The sequence below is a fragment of the Talpa occidentalis genome, unplaced genomic scaffold (assembly GCF_014898055.3).
Source record: "Talpa occidentalis isolate TD23 unplaced genomic scaffold, MPIMG_talOcc4v2.1 talOcc4.12, whole genome shotgun sequence".
Lineage (NCBI taxonomy): Eukaryota > Metazoa > Chordata > Mammalia > Eulipotyphla > Talpidae > Talpa > Talpa occidentalis.
Window position 1 is genome coordinate 34980669 of NW_023601212.1, and position 14695 is coordinate 34995363.

General features: G+C 36.0%; 1 long non-coding RNA gene across 1 annotated transcript in view; it reads left to right on the forward strand.

The window, feature by feature from the left end:
- The first annotated feature begins 1810 nt into the window (after window positions 1-1810).
- The window catches only part of LOC119239973 (uncharacterized), a 130813-nt gene continuing 117928 nt past the window's right edge, over window positions 1811-14695 (forward strand). Inside the window, exon 1 of the long non-coding RNA XR_005124050.2 lies at window positions 1811-1977. This is a non-coding gene — a long non-coding RNA (uncharacterized LOC119239973). The remainder of the gene's footprint in view (window positions 1978-14695) is intronic.

Below are 14695 nucleotides of genomic sequence, written 5' to 3' on the forward strand. Positions count from 1 at the left end.
AACATGCCTGCTCTTTTTTCTGTATAATTAGGAATAATTTCCTCAGGGAATTAGGCTTCTTTACTTGAGAAGTCACTGTGAAGTTGTATGAAACTTTCTACTCTTCATAAGGTCTAAGTTTTTACCATGTTTTTAATAAGTGGTGATTTGCTAGTTATGGAATCTCTCTAAGTTATTGGATAGCTTTTGCTGTGGCAATGAATGAACCTGAAGCCTTAAGTAAGGGAAAGTCATCCAGACTTTACTGGGCTCCTCTGAGTTTGGAAGGACTCTGCTCCAATATGGATGCTGTATCTTTCGGGAACCTAGATAGAGGAAGCAGCACTCTCTGGAGCACTGGGTTCCCATAAGGTTTAGAGAAGCCTTGAGACCAAGTTGGAAGCCTCTTGAAAGCCTTTGCTCACACTGACACTGAACACACTCTCCATTGATTAACATATGTCTATGGTCCCTCTGAAGTTATTGGTAAACTTTATTTGCCTGCTGGAAAGAAGGAAACCAATGGAGCCAGTAATTCAGTATTGTATACTACTTCCTCAAGTTGCTGAGTATTAAATGCACATCTTACCATTTTTGTAAACAATAAAGATTTAAGTATAATTACAAACATGAGAAATTAAAGGAAGCAATTTTAGACAATGAGGCATTGTAGACAGTAATAGGTTAAAAAAAAAAAGGCAAGAGGAAGGGGAAGAATAACTACAAGATTGGGTAATTGAAGTTCCTGGAGTTATAGGAATAAACAATGGAAGAAATTGCAGAATTTGGTGAAGAATTTTAAATAAGCAGGAGATACTTACAAACATTATTTAGTACCAGTCTAGGTTGTCAGAGTTTTGCTGAAGTAATGCTTACTTGTAAATAATTTCTGTCTGGGAGATACTATGCAATATATTCTAATAGTCAGCATTCAGAAGACTCTTTTGTTGTCAAACTTTAGGTGAATTGTTAGGTTTAGTAATTTTTCTTTTTGAATAAACAGGACCGTAGAACTTTATGATTTTGTGCCTATTGAGCACTGGGGTTTAATCTTAGCTTTCTCTGACCCTAGTCTCTAGATAAGTTGTGCTGTCTACTCTTCATGTATGCTTTGGTGCCTGCCTACTCTGAATCCATGAAACTTCAGTTATCCATTCTACTTCTCTTCTGGTGTGTTCTCAATCTGAGAACATAGAAAAAAATCATCTTTCCACTAATAAAGTGACAAAAATCCCATCTGAAATTTGTGGGTTTTTTTTTTTTTTTTCCTACATAACACCATCTGATTCTTAAATAATCAGTCTGGACCTTTATCAGGTCCATTATTTATTTATACAAGCACTGGGTACAGTCAGAAGCTCAGGGGGTGGGGAGGCGTGCGGGGTGGGGGGTGAGAGAATTCACCAGAGCCAAAGCAGGGAGCAGAACAGGCAGACTGATCAAGTACACTGCTGAGGGGAGCAGCGGGCAGCAGGAGAGGTCTGCGTGCCATGTGGGACCCTCGCCCAGTGGCCGGGGATCTAACCTGTGCTGCAGAGGCTGCGGACAGCTTCGCAACCCAGCGCTCAACCACTGCGCCTCCAGGGGAGGCCCATCATTTCCATTTTTTAATCTTCCATTTCTTCCTCAATCCACTGCAGTCTTATTTTCAGCTTCTGTCATTCAATTTAAATGATTTCAGTAATACTTCAAATGGCTTCCTAATGTCAAGTGCATTGGTAAATTTCCATTTCTTGTTTCACTTTTGCCCCCTCACTTGGAACAGTCTTTCTTTGATTGTGACTTCCACCCCCGGAATCACTTCATATTCTTTATTCTCTGTGGTGGTCTTCAAAGATTCATTCTCAGTTTTCCTTTGCAAATTTTATGCACTCTCATCCATATCCTAGATATAACCACTACCTTGGAGCTGATAAATCTAACATAATCATGTGAGCTTTAGATCCATTTGTTTTTCTACTTCTCATCTTCACTTAGCCAAAGTGGGCCTGAAACTTGGTGAGTACAAAAGGAAATCAATATTTGCAGTACTCGTCTATCATCCTCTTCTTCCTCCTATGTTTTATATCTCAGTTGATGCTAATTAGTAGAATTGCAGTCCTGTACATTATATAGAAGCAATGTGTTAGTTATTGTTTAAAATATATGAGACCAATATTTATTTTTTTCCTTAAAATCAATGGAAGTAGAATCAAGTTGACATAGTTTTTATTGAACATACATTTTCCATTTGGATGGTATGTTTAACACTTTTGAAAAAGTGGTGGTGTGCTTTTTTCAAAGTGATGATGAAAAAATAAGTCATCAACATGAAAATGGAAACTGTCAAATCACTATAGATTTTTTTTAAAGATTTATTTTATTTATACAAGAGCCAGGGTACAGTCCAGATGCGCGGGAGGGTGAAAGGGTTCACCAGAGACAGAGCAGGGAACAGAACAGGCAGACTGAAAAAATATACTGTTGAGGGAAGCAGCAGGCAAGACAGGAGAGGTCTGCTTCAGTATTATATTTTCTTGAACTTTAAGCTTTTAAAATAAAATTAATCCTAGCAAATATAAAAGACCACAAAAATAAGAAAAAAAATATATCTCAGTTTTCAGGGAATTTGTGTGGCAAACAGACTTTCAGGAATTAGATCCATATAAGAAACATTAGTCTTGGCTATGGTCTAAGACCCAGAAATTCATGGTTATGGTGGTGATAGATTAGACTACTAATAAATTAACAAATTAAATGAAAGTAGTAGGAATGAAAGATAACTTAGATTAGTAATGGGCAGGGGCAAAAAAAAAAAATTACCAATGTCTTTGAAATACAGGAAAAAGTTATTTTTAGAATTCATGAAATGAGAATTTCTTAAATACCTTTAAAAGGGAAGAATGACCTTTGCTGTTTTTCATGTTAACTTTTTATAGCTTGTTTCTGTTCCTTTAAACATGCCACTTTGGATTTTGTTCTATTTGCCTGTCAAATAAGGAATACTAAAAACTACTAATATATGCATTATACAATAAATGTACCTTAGCTTCTTGAGCAAAATTTAATTAATAAAATCACTTAAAACCAGAAAACATACTATGAAATTTCTAATAAAGCATCTTGTTGACTAAGATGTTGACATAAATTCTAATATGTTGACCTTATAATATTAATCAGAAATATACCTATAATAAAAGCATAGATTAGATGTGTTGGGAGAAATGAAGTCCTGAACAAACTCCACAAATAGGTTTTATGGACCCCACCCCAGACCAAAGGCACCCAAGACACCAAGGACTACAAATCCCATAATGTCATCACCACGGAAGGGAGGATTGCAAGGAACAGAGGGTGGAGTTAAGCAGCCAGATTTTATATATAACCAGACATGTAAACCTTGGGGGTTCTTTTTTTTTTTGCCAGCTTTCAGTGTGCTATTGGGGAACTGATAGGATGCATTCACCAATTTATCTCTCTCTCTTTCTCCTGAGTTATTCATTTCTCCATTGCCCCTTTTTATAAATATTATGTTTTTGTGTGTACCTGTAGTTGAGCCTCATTATAAGTGCCTTTTAAGTGTGTGAGTGAGGACCCCCAGTCAGGCCAACCCATTTCACATTGGGGTTGTCCTGTAACAATTGGATAAAGAATGCATTTGATACAGGTAACCACTTGAAATAAATATATATATTATTCTATTATCTCCTTGTTACATGGAATTCATAGACTTTGAACTTGACTCTATATAGACCTTTTACATTATTTGTAACTGGGAAATTTGGTGCCCTATAATAGCATATTTATGATTCATTTCTCTTTCCATGAGGACTCTGGGCTCTCTGGCCACATAGACCAAGAATGCCAGGGAAGTGTAGAATTCTGTGAGTAGCTGGGTGACTTTGTTACCTGTTAGACCCCCAGTATTTAATTTTCAGCTCAGGCATATATTCTCATCATTTTTTTCTGAATTGTAACCTGAAGAGCATGTCTTAGTTTAAGACAGTACTTCATAAAATCAAACTAAAAATTTCTCTCTTTTTAACTCTTCTGACAACAGGCACATTTCTAAGTGAAAAAGAGTTATGGCTGTAGTCTGGTGGCATTTTTTCAAAACTTGTTTTCCATGAAATATTTCATCTATATGTAACAAAGCATTAGATAAAATAATCACAATGTATTTTTAATTCTTATATTTTTCATTAGGAAGATCTTTGATAATTCATTTATTTTCCTATTAATCTCTTGTTTCTGTTATTTTTTTTCTCTCTGTAATCCTATATCCTTAGCTCCTGCTGATATAATTAGGATTATATCAGTTACCCAAACTGTACTAATCATGTTTTCTATTCTGGGATTTAAAATTTGGGTTTTATGATCCCTGACTCTGAAAAAAAAGAAAAGGCAGAAAGGGTTAATCAATACTGAAGGCTAGTATACTATCCGTCAAGACATGACTTCCTGTCAGTGGCCAAGCACAGTTCTATGAGCTGTCAAACAAAAGGACTGATATGATGATCTAGTAATGGGTAAAAGAGAGAAAGCTCTTTCTAAATTGTAAGAAATTTCAATATGAAGAAATAGCAGGAAAACATAGTTTAGTAGCAAACTCTTTACAATAAAAAGGTTATGTCATTAGTGTGAAATAGATTAAGCTGAATATAACTGAATTTGGATGAAACTTTCTAAATTGTCACTTCTTATAGCTCTTTTCCCCTGCATAGGTGGTACAATTATTATTTAATACATAGAGCATGATTGGAAATGAAAATTACAGCCCTCAATGTAATGATTAGGAAGATAACTGCCAATCATCATTGTTGTGTGTATCTCCATGAGGAAATTATTCAAATATATTTTTAAAAATAACTGTAGAAAAGTGGAATAGAAAAACAAGTCAGCATAACAATCAAGCTAATATTTTCCTCTTTTTAATATACTTTATTGTTAAAGATGTGTAAATACAATAAACATTGATACTTTACGCAACTCTTTATTACTAAAATATTACATGTATAAAATTATAGGTGAAGAGTTAAAAATTAGTGCTTGCTATTGTTTAAAATATCAATGTGTAACTCTAATAACATCTGTCCCTTATCATCTCCTTTATATATCATGCATCTTTATAGCAAAAATGAAACATTCAATGCCTTGCTCAGATTTAGGACCCACTAAGGAATGCATTGAAAGAGGCATATTCTCTGTCAATTTTATTCACTTTGTGTATAAATACAATTTTTAAGAATTGCTTTTCTCATACTATCAGTACAGTAATTAATTGATAAAATGTATAGCTACTTTTGAATAGAAGTATAATCTCAATTATTATACATCTTCTGAAACAGTGGATATTTGTATATTTTATGTATTTTTCTGGATTTTTTTCTGATGCTCTGATAATAAAATTTCCTCAAATTTATTAATATCTGTATTTCTACAAATTAGATACATTTGGTAAAAAGTTACTAAAACTGCCTGTTTTCAGAGATATTTTGATTATGTCAATTTAGAGTCTTGATTACTCCAGGTTCTTCAGAGTAACAGAACCATGATCTGTAGTTGGCATGCTGGGGACTCAGAGAGCCAGTGATGCAGTTCTAGACCAAAGTTGACAGGTTCAAGATCTAAGAAGAGTGATGTTTCAGATCAAGTTCAAATACAGGAAAAACTCCAAGCCTGTGTCCCATCTCAAGGAAGACAAGCAAGAGAAAATCCTCGCCCCACCCTGCCCCCCACAGTGCTCATGGGAGGGACAGTCATTTTGTTCTATTTTCAGGCCTTTAAATAATGCTGGAGGGCAATCTGCTTTATTTAGTCTATTGGTTTAAATGTCAATCATATCCAGAAACACTCTCACAGAAACACCCAGAAATTTTTTTTTTAACCAAATATCTGGACACTATCACCCAGTTATTACCTAATTTTATTGACACATAAAATTAACAATCAGAGATTTCTTTTTCATTTACTTAACTTTAGCCTTTTAAATCATAATTATTTAAGCCACTATCATAGATTCAAGTAAATTTCTCCTTATTCCACTTTATGTTTTTCCTATTTCCCTTTATAAGCCTTTCTACTCTTCCTGTACTATGAATGGTGGCATTCTCTGGGTTTTTTTATGGAGATACTTTCCTACATAATCTATCCGCTCAGGTGACTACTACTACTGTGTTTATTGATGTTATAGTCTTCTCAGACTGCCATAAAAATACACAACAGATTTTGTCACTTAAACAACAAAAATGTATTTGCTCAGCTCTGAAGTTTGACTCTGATATCATTATGCTAGCAAAGCTAGTTTCTGGTGAGAACTGTCTTCCTGGTTTGCATATAACTGCTTTCTTCTTTTGCCCTCACCCAATAGATCAAGTGAGTCAGGAAGCTCTCTATTATGTCTCCATATAGGAGCACTAATCCCATCTTGAGGGTCCCTACCTGTTGAATTTATCTAAACCTAATTATCTGCCAAAAACTCTACCTTCAAACAATATTGCATTGGGGGTTGGGCCCTCAGCATATGGATTTTGGGAGAACACAGTTCAGTCTTGAGTAATTAGTATCACCAAAGTCACTATTTTCGCCAGCACAACTGTCTTGTTTTGTTTTTCCTCTCAAATTCACATGCCGAGTCTCTAACCTCCTTTACCTTAGCAGTGATATATTTGGAGATAGGACCATTAAAGTGGTGCTTAAGTAAAAAACAAAGCTGTTAGAGTATGCCTTAATCTAATCCAACTGTTGCCCTTATAAGAAGAGGAAATCTGCATAGACTTTCTGCCAAAGCTATCTGTAAGACCGAGAATGAAAAAATAAATTGACATCTTTATTTTAGGCTTCTAGTTTCCAGAACTATGAGAGAAAAAAAAAAATTCTGTTGTTTAAGCCATCCAGTGTGTGGTGGGTTTTTTTTTTTTTTTTAAAGCTTTATTTATTTATTTATTTATGTGTATAAGATAATCTGTCTGCTGGGGTAAAGGCCAGAGGTGCAGGGGGTGAGGGGATTCACCAGAGACAGAGTAGGGAACATAACAGGCAGATTGACTGAAATACACTGCTGAGGGGAGCAGTGGACAAGACAAGAGAGGTCTGCTACACCATGTGAGTTAGCTCTTAGCTCCCTGGCTGGGGATCAAACTCCTGCTGCAGTGGCTGGGGATAGCTTCATAGTGCTGAAACTTACCTCTTGCACCACCAGGGAGGCCCCCAGTCTGCGGTGTTTTGTTAAGAAAGCTCTAGCAAACAAATGCATTGGTTTTCTAAATAGTTGTACTTGTGTTTCAGCTGGATTTTTTTCACTTAAATGTTTTTACTTAGGTCCTGCCAACACTTATAAGTGGATCTGTTCTAGGCATAAATCATATTATATCCTATTTGTATCCCAGTTTTGCCATAACTCTGTCCCAGCAAGGACACAAGCTAGTAGAAGGGATGTCCTGGGACTTGTGCTTTAAAGGACCTCTGTCTAGCTACTCTCTGTCTTACCTCCTCTTCACAGGGCCAGAATTTGGCAGGATAAAGGGACATGCTATCTTGGGAATCAGTTTCCACTTCTGGACCACATGTCCTATTTCAGAATCTCATGATTCCCTCCTGTTTCTGCACAAGTTTCTTCCCAAGGTCTTCTTCCTGACTGCAGCCCTGGCATAGAGGTATTCTCATCTCTGCACCTGAGTTGGTGCAGTGTCAAAGGGTCTTTGCTTTCGAGGCATGTGAAAATTCATGATGAAGTAATTTCATGTAACTGATGTAAGGCCAGTCGTGAGAAGGAAAGAGGTGGGATTAGCTCTCTCTGCCACAGCCTTCCAGTGCAAAACTTTGAGGGAGTCGAAGAACTCTAAACTTGACATTGGCCTTCTATTGTTATGAAGGTGAGTAGGACACCTTTATTTAATCATTTGTTACTGACTTTATAATTTTCATATACTCAGATATGTATACTTTTGGTCTGACACCCACATATGTTAAGGAGAGGACAGCTCATGACGTGATGACCAGAATTTTGTGTTCCTCGTTTCAGTGTTCAGTGAATGGTACTGGCAGTATCTGCTATAAGCTTGTCATCTTTGATTCCTTCTCCTTTCTCCCATCCCCTTTATCTCCTTAATCATCAATTCTTGCTGGTCACACATTCCACATGCTCTTTACATCTTTCCACACCTCTGTCTCTTCACAAATACTGCTCTAGTTTAGGCTTATTCATGCGCCTGGATCTCTATGTTCAGTCTTGTACCAACCTTATCCATTTGCCTATAGTGAAGCTAAAGTAAGTTCTAAAAACAGATAAGCTAGCAAATAGTCCTAATTTGATTTTTAGAATTCTCTGGCTGACAACTTTCAACAGTTAGCTATTATCTTTAAGTTCCAGTCCAGACACAAGGAACTACATGGAGCACCCAAGCTTCCTATATCCCAGGGTTAGCTTTCCCACTCTCCTCTTTACCCAAATTAAACAGAACCATGAATTTCTTTTAGTTCTTGGAATTTGTCTTATTCTCTTTCAAATTAATTTTTATTTTACCTGCTATTCAATTTCCTTGCCTAATTCCTATTTATTCTTCAAGTTCCAACTTCAAATCACTTTATCCAGGGAGATTTCCCCAAACTCTCCGACCTCCATCAGTTGCCTCTTAGGAGACTTCATCTCACTGTAATGCTATTACACACTAATTACCTATTTCCTCCTCAGACTGTTGTGGTAGTGCCTGCCTTGATAAATTTTTCACTCTCACTGGTTAGCACAATACTTAGCATATAGCTGAAGCAATAGAAATAACAGTTTTATGAAATTGCAAACAGAATTTATACCTGTTAGATATTTATATGCAGATGATATTCCTGAATCTATAAAGCATTGATATATAAAATTTATATGTACTTTACATTGGAAATATAATTGAATTATTATTTTGACGTTACCAGACTCAGTTCCTGCTCAGTAGAAATAATGTTGTACAGATTTGAAGTGTTAATTCAAAAGACCTCCCTCATTGACTATGGAAAGCGGTGGTGTCCTTAGAAATCCTGGCAGGAGAAGCCCTTGAAGCCCTAAAAGTCTCATTGATTATTTTCTTTTTCTTATCATGATATTGTAGTCACCCAACCCATTGACTGAATTTATGGGACCAAGGAGTATAACCCTATGTATCATGTATTTCCTTGACACAACATTCTGGGTATCTGGAAAGTTCCTGTTTGAATGGCCTTAAGCTTCTTTTAGAATGTATTTGCAACACTTCTTGCCTTGGCTTCCTGAGAACAAATGGCACAGTATGTGCCCAATCCTAAATTTGCAGAGGGATGAGGCCAAAGATGACTCTTTAGGAAAACTCTTATGTTGGCTCATGGAAGAAGCACATGTGGATTTAAGAACTTATTTTTTAATGTAAATTTATATTTTACATCACTGTTCATTTTTTGTACAATATTTGCTTTCTCCTGTCTGATGTAGTCCCTGTAAAATTCCCATGACAAAGTTACCCATGCACTATCACCATAGTCCCTTGTGCTCTTTCCTCCCCTGTTTTGATCCCTCTCCCTCCTCCTCCCATGCATGATATCTCTGATTTATAGTTGCCTGTTAATTTTGGGTTTTTATTTATAATTATTATTTTTCCAGACTCCTTATTTATTTCCCTTATATTCCTCCTATAACTGAACCCATATGATATTTTTCTTTTTCCTGCTGATTTATTTCACTGAACAAAATCCCTTCCAGCTCCATCTAAGTTGCTGCAAATGGCATAAGTTTATCTTCTTTGTTTGCTGAATAGTATTCCATTGTATGTATAGACCACATCTTCTTGTAAGTCGTCTGTTTTTGGACATTTGGGTTGTTTCCATATTTTATCTATTATAAATAGTACTGCAATAAACATCGGGGTGCACGTATCCTTTGAGTTAATGTTTTTATGTTCTTTGGGTAGATTCCTAAGAGTGGAATTGGTGTGTCATATAGTAGCTCCAATTCAGTAGTTTGAGGAAACTCCACACGCTTTCCATAGTGGTTGGACCAGTTTGCATTCCCACCAGCAGTGTAGAGGAGTTCCTTTTTCTCTACATTATCACCAACATTTGTTGTTGCCGTTTTTTTTTAAATATGTGCCATTCTCAGTGGAGTAAGATGGTAGCTCATTGTGATATTGATTTGCATTTCCCGATTATAAGTGGTATTGAACATTTTTTCATCTACTTGTTGGTCATTTGAATTTCCTCTTTGGAGAAATGTCTGGTTAGCTCTTCTGCCCATTTTTTGGCTGTATTGTTTACTTTGTTTTTGGTGAATTGTGTGAGCTCTTTGTAGATCTTATCAGTTGTATGGAGTGTAAAAATGTTTCCCAATTAATAGGGTGTCTCCTTGTTTTGGTAAATATTTCTTTTGCTGCACAGATTTTAGTTTGAAGTAATCCCAGCTATTTATTTTTTTCATTTCACTTTATTTGCTTTGGGGATGTATGTCATTTGTTTTGTAGTATTTTGCCCATATTTTCTTGTATATATTTTACGGTTTCAGGTCATATGTTCAATTTTTTTATCCATTTTGAGTTGTTTTTTATGTATGGTGTGAGTAGTACTGTAGCTTCATTCTTTTATTTTTGGTGGTCCAGTTTTCCCAGCACCATTTATTGAACAAACTGTCCTTGTCCCATTGAATGTTCTTTGCTCTTTTGTCAAAGATCAGTTGTGTATATATGTGTGGCTTTATTTCTGGGTTTTCTATTCAATTCCATTGGTCTGTGTGTCTGTTTTGTTACAGTACCATACTGTTTTAATCATTATGACTTTGTAGTATAGTTTGAAGTCTGGGCGTGTAATCCCTCAATTCTTTTTAGCCAGGAGAGCTTTGACTATTCAAGGTTTTTGTGGTTCCATATGAATTTCATCAATATTTATTCTATTTCTTTGAAGAATGTTATTGAAATCATTATTGGAATAGTGTTGAATCTGTAAATTGCTTTTGATAGGATGGCCATTTTGATAATGTTAATTCTTCCAATCCATGGGAAAGGGATGTCTTTCCATTTCTTTGTGTCTGCTTCTATTTCTTCTAACAATGTTTTATAACTTTCCTTGTATTGGTCACTCACCTCCTTGTTAGGTTTATTTCCAGGTATTTGCTTTTTTTTTGTTTCAATTCCAAATAGAATGGTTTTCTTAATTTCTTCTTCTTCAGATTGATTGTTGAACCACCCTTGTGCCCCTGGAATAAATACTACTTGGTTGTAGTGTATTATACTTTTGATGCATTGTTGAATTATGTTGATAGGATTTTATTAAGGATTTTTGCATCAGTGTTCATTAGGGAGACTGACCTGTAGTTTTCCTTTTGTGTGCTGTCTTTGTTGGTTTGGTGTTAATGTAAAAACATATTTGGTAGTATTCATTCTCTCTCAATTTTTGGAAGAGTTTGTGCAGGATAGGCACTAGTTCATTTCTGAACGTTAGGCAGAATTCATTTTTGAAGCCATCTGGCCTTGGGCTTTTGTATTTTTGGGGAGGATTTTGATTACTGTTTCAATTTCAGTGTTTGTAGTTAGTCTGTTTAGGTGGTCTATTTCTTCTTTATCTAGCTTTAGATGATTATATAGCTCTAGGAATTTGTCCATCTCTTCTAGATTGTTGAACTTGTTTGCATATAAATGTTCATAGTAATCTCTGATTATTCTTTTGATTTCTGTTGAGTATGCTATAATTTCTCCTCTTTCATTTATAATCCTATTTATTTGTGTTTTCTCCTGTTTTTTATTCATGAGCCTGGCTAGAAGTTTGTCTATTTTAATTATTTTTTGGAAGCACCAACTTTTGAGTTCATTGATCTTTTGGGTTGATTTTTTTTTTTAATTTCTATTTCATCTCTTGCTGCTATGATGATGATAATGATGATGATGATTAATATTATCTATTATTACGTTTGGTTTTTTTTGTTGTTGTTGCTGTTTTTCTAGTTCTTTGAGATTGGAGATTAGGTTGTTTCTTTGATTTCTTTCTTGTTTCTTGATGTTAGACTCTATTGCTATATATTTTTCTCTTATTACTGCTTTTGCTGTGTCCCTTACATTCTGGAAAATTGTGTCCTCAATGTCATTCGTCTCAAAGTATTTTTTAATTGATTTTTAATTGATTCTCTTTGATTTTATTAATTCATTGTCTTCCAGTACTGTGGGTTTCAATCTTCATGAAATGGGAGGCTTCCTTGCTTTCTTTTGTTTATTTCTAGTTTAATGCCTTTATGATCAGAGAAGATAGTTGGTATGATTTTGATTTTAATATATCTGTTGATGTTTGTCTTATGGACCAATATATGATCAATCCAGGAGAATGATCTGTGTGTACTTGAGAAAAATGTGCACTCAATTTTTTTTTGGGTGCAGTGTTATATAGATGTCTGTTGAACCTATGAGGTCTAGGTCCTTATTTAGAGCTTATGTGTCCTTATTTTTTTGTATCATTGATCTGTCCATTGGTGAGAATGGGGTGTTGAAGTCTCCTACTATATATGTATTTTTTATAATGTCTGTTTTCAGAGATAATAGTAATTGTCTGATCTATCTTGGTTCTCCTGCATGTGGTTAGTATATGTTGATGAATGTTATGTCTTCCTGATGTATTCTCTCCTTAGTCATAATGTAGTGACCATCTATGTCTCTTTTACTTTTTTTAGTTTGAAGTGTATTTTATCTGATATGAGTAAGCTGTTCCTGCATTCTCTTTTGGTCCATATGCTCTAAGATTGTTTCCCAACCTTTACTTTCTGTCCTTTTTTATATTTTGTAGTTAAATGTGTTTCCTGGAGACAGCAGAAGGTTGGATTTTGTTTTTTTTTAATCCAGTCTGCTACTCTGTTTCTCTTTATTGGTGAGCTTAGTCCATTTACATTTAAGGTTAATATTGATACATTGGCATCTATATTTGTCATTTTGTTTGCCTTTTTTGTGATTTTATTCTTTATCTTAATTCTGTTGTTCCTAGTCATTCCTCTGTTGGTTTTGGCTTTAAGGCTTCTTGTAATATTTTTTTAGAATGGGGGTTTAGTATTAATGAATTTCTAGAGATTGTTTTTATCTGAGGTCTTATTTTTTCTTCACAGAGAAAGGAGAGCTTTGCAGGATAAAGTATTCCTGGTTGGCTTTTGTTGACTTGTAGATTGTAAAATATGCCACTCCATTCTCTTTTTGCCCAGAGTGTTTCTTCAGAGAAGTCTGATGTCACACTGATTTGTTTTCCTTTATAGGTTATCTGTTTCTTCCCCCTCATCAGCTTCATTATTTTTCCTTGTCTTGGACTCTTTGAAACTTTATTATTATGTGTCTTGCTGTATTTTATCTTTCATTTTGATAATTTGGTGTTCTTCTAGCTTCTTGTATATCAATTTTCATCTCCTTTTCATGCTTGGGAAGTTCTCTTTGCTTATCTCCTTGAATAGTTTCTCAGTTCTTTTGTCTCACTCCTCACCTTCTGGGATACCCGTAACTCTTATATTTCCTTTCCTCATGGTATCAGATAGTTCTCAAAGTGTTTTTTTCATTCTTTTCCCTTTGTACTTCTTTTTCCTTTTTTTTTTTTTTTGGTTCTTTTTACATCTATCTTTGAGAATACTGATTTGTTCTTCTATTTTATCAATTTTGTTTTTGTTACTTTTCCCAGAGTTCTTTAGCTGCTCTACTAATCTTGTACTATCCTATGTTTCACTCATTTCCTTCTTTAAAATCTTAATTTCATTTTTCAGTTCATTAATTTATTTCTCATATTATTCTTTTTCTTAAGATTTATTTATTTATTTATACAAGCACTGGGTACAGTCAGAAGTGCAGGAGGGTGAGAGAATTCACCAGAGTCAGAGTGGAGAGCAGAGCAGGCAGACTGATGAAGTACACTGATGAAGTACACTGATGAGGGGAGCAGCGGGCACAGCAGGAGAGGTCTGCACGCCATGAGGGACCCTCACCCGGCAGCCGGGGATCAAACCAGTACTGCAGAGGCTGCGGACAGCTTTGCAGCCCAGCTCTCAACCACTGCGCCACCAGGGAGGCCCTCTCATATTATTCTTTTCCTTTTCGTCTTCTTTATGTTTTTTTGAAATGGTGATTCTAAGTTCTCTGTCTGGCAGAGAAGTTCTTCCATGTCATTATTGTTGAGTTCTGGTGGCTGATATTCTTTTTGTGGAGGGTCCTTCCCCAGAGGGCTTGTTTGGTTATTTGTCTTTTTTCCTTCTCCCTGTTGATTGTTTTTAATTGTTCTATGCACTGTCCACTGTGACACTGGTACTGGCGTGCATCTCTTCAGGGTGCTCCTACTGTGATGTCGGGAACTGGTGGCCAGGCTGAGTCCAGCACTGTCAAGCCAGACTTCCCAAGGACTGTGATGCTATGGACGGGTCGATGGGTTCCATTCCTGAAGATTACTGAGTCTCTGTATGAAGATGGTTTCTTCCCCTACATGCGAGTCTTAATCACAAGGCTGGGCATGGTCTGTGCATGCAGTAGGGATTCACACATACTCTAACACTGTTTGTGGGCCAAAAGACACTCTCCCAATTGGTTGCTGCTCTCTTTGAGGGGTGGGTCCTCCTTATGCCTTCCTGGCTTTACTTGCTATTCTGGATGGGGTGCACAGGTGCATGGGGGTTGCCAGCTCCCAGAGCCATGTGTTGGCTGAAGGGTACTGTTTTGGGTCTCCCTGCTCACCTTTGTTTGCTGGGGCCTCACTCTGCCTTTACTGGTTCCAGAATGGGTGT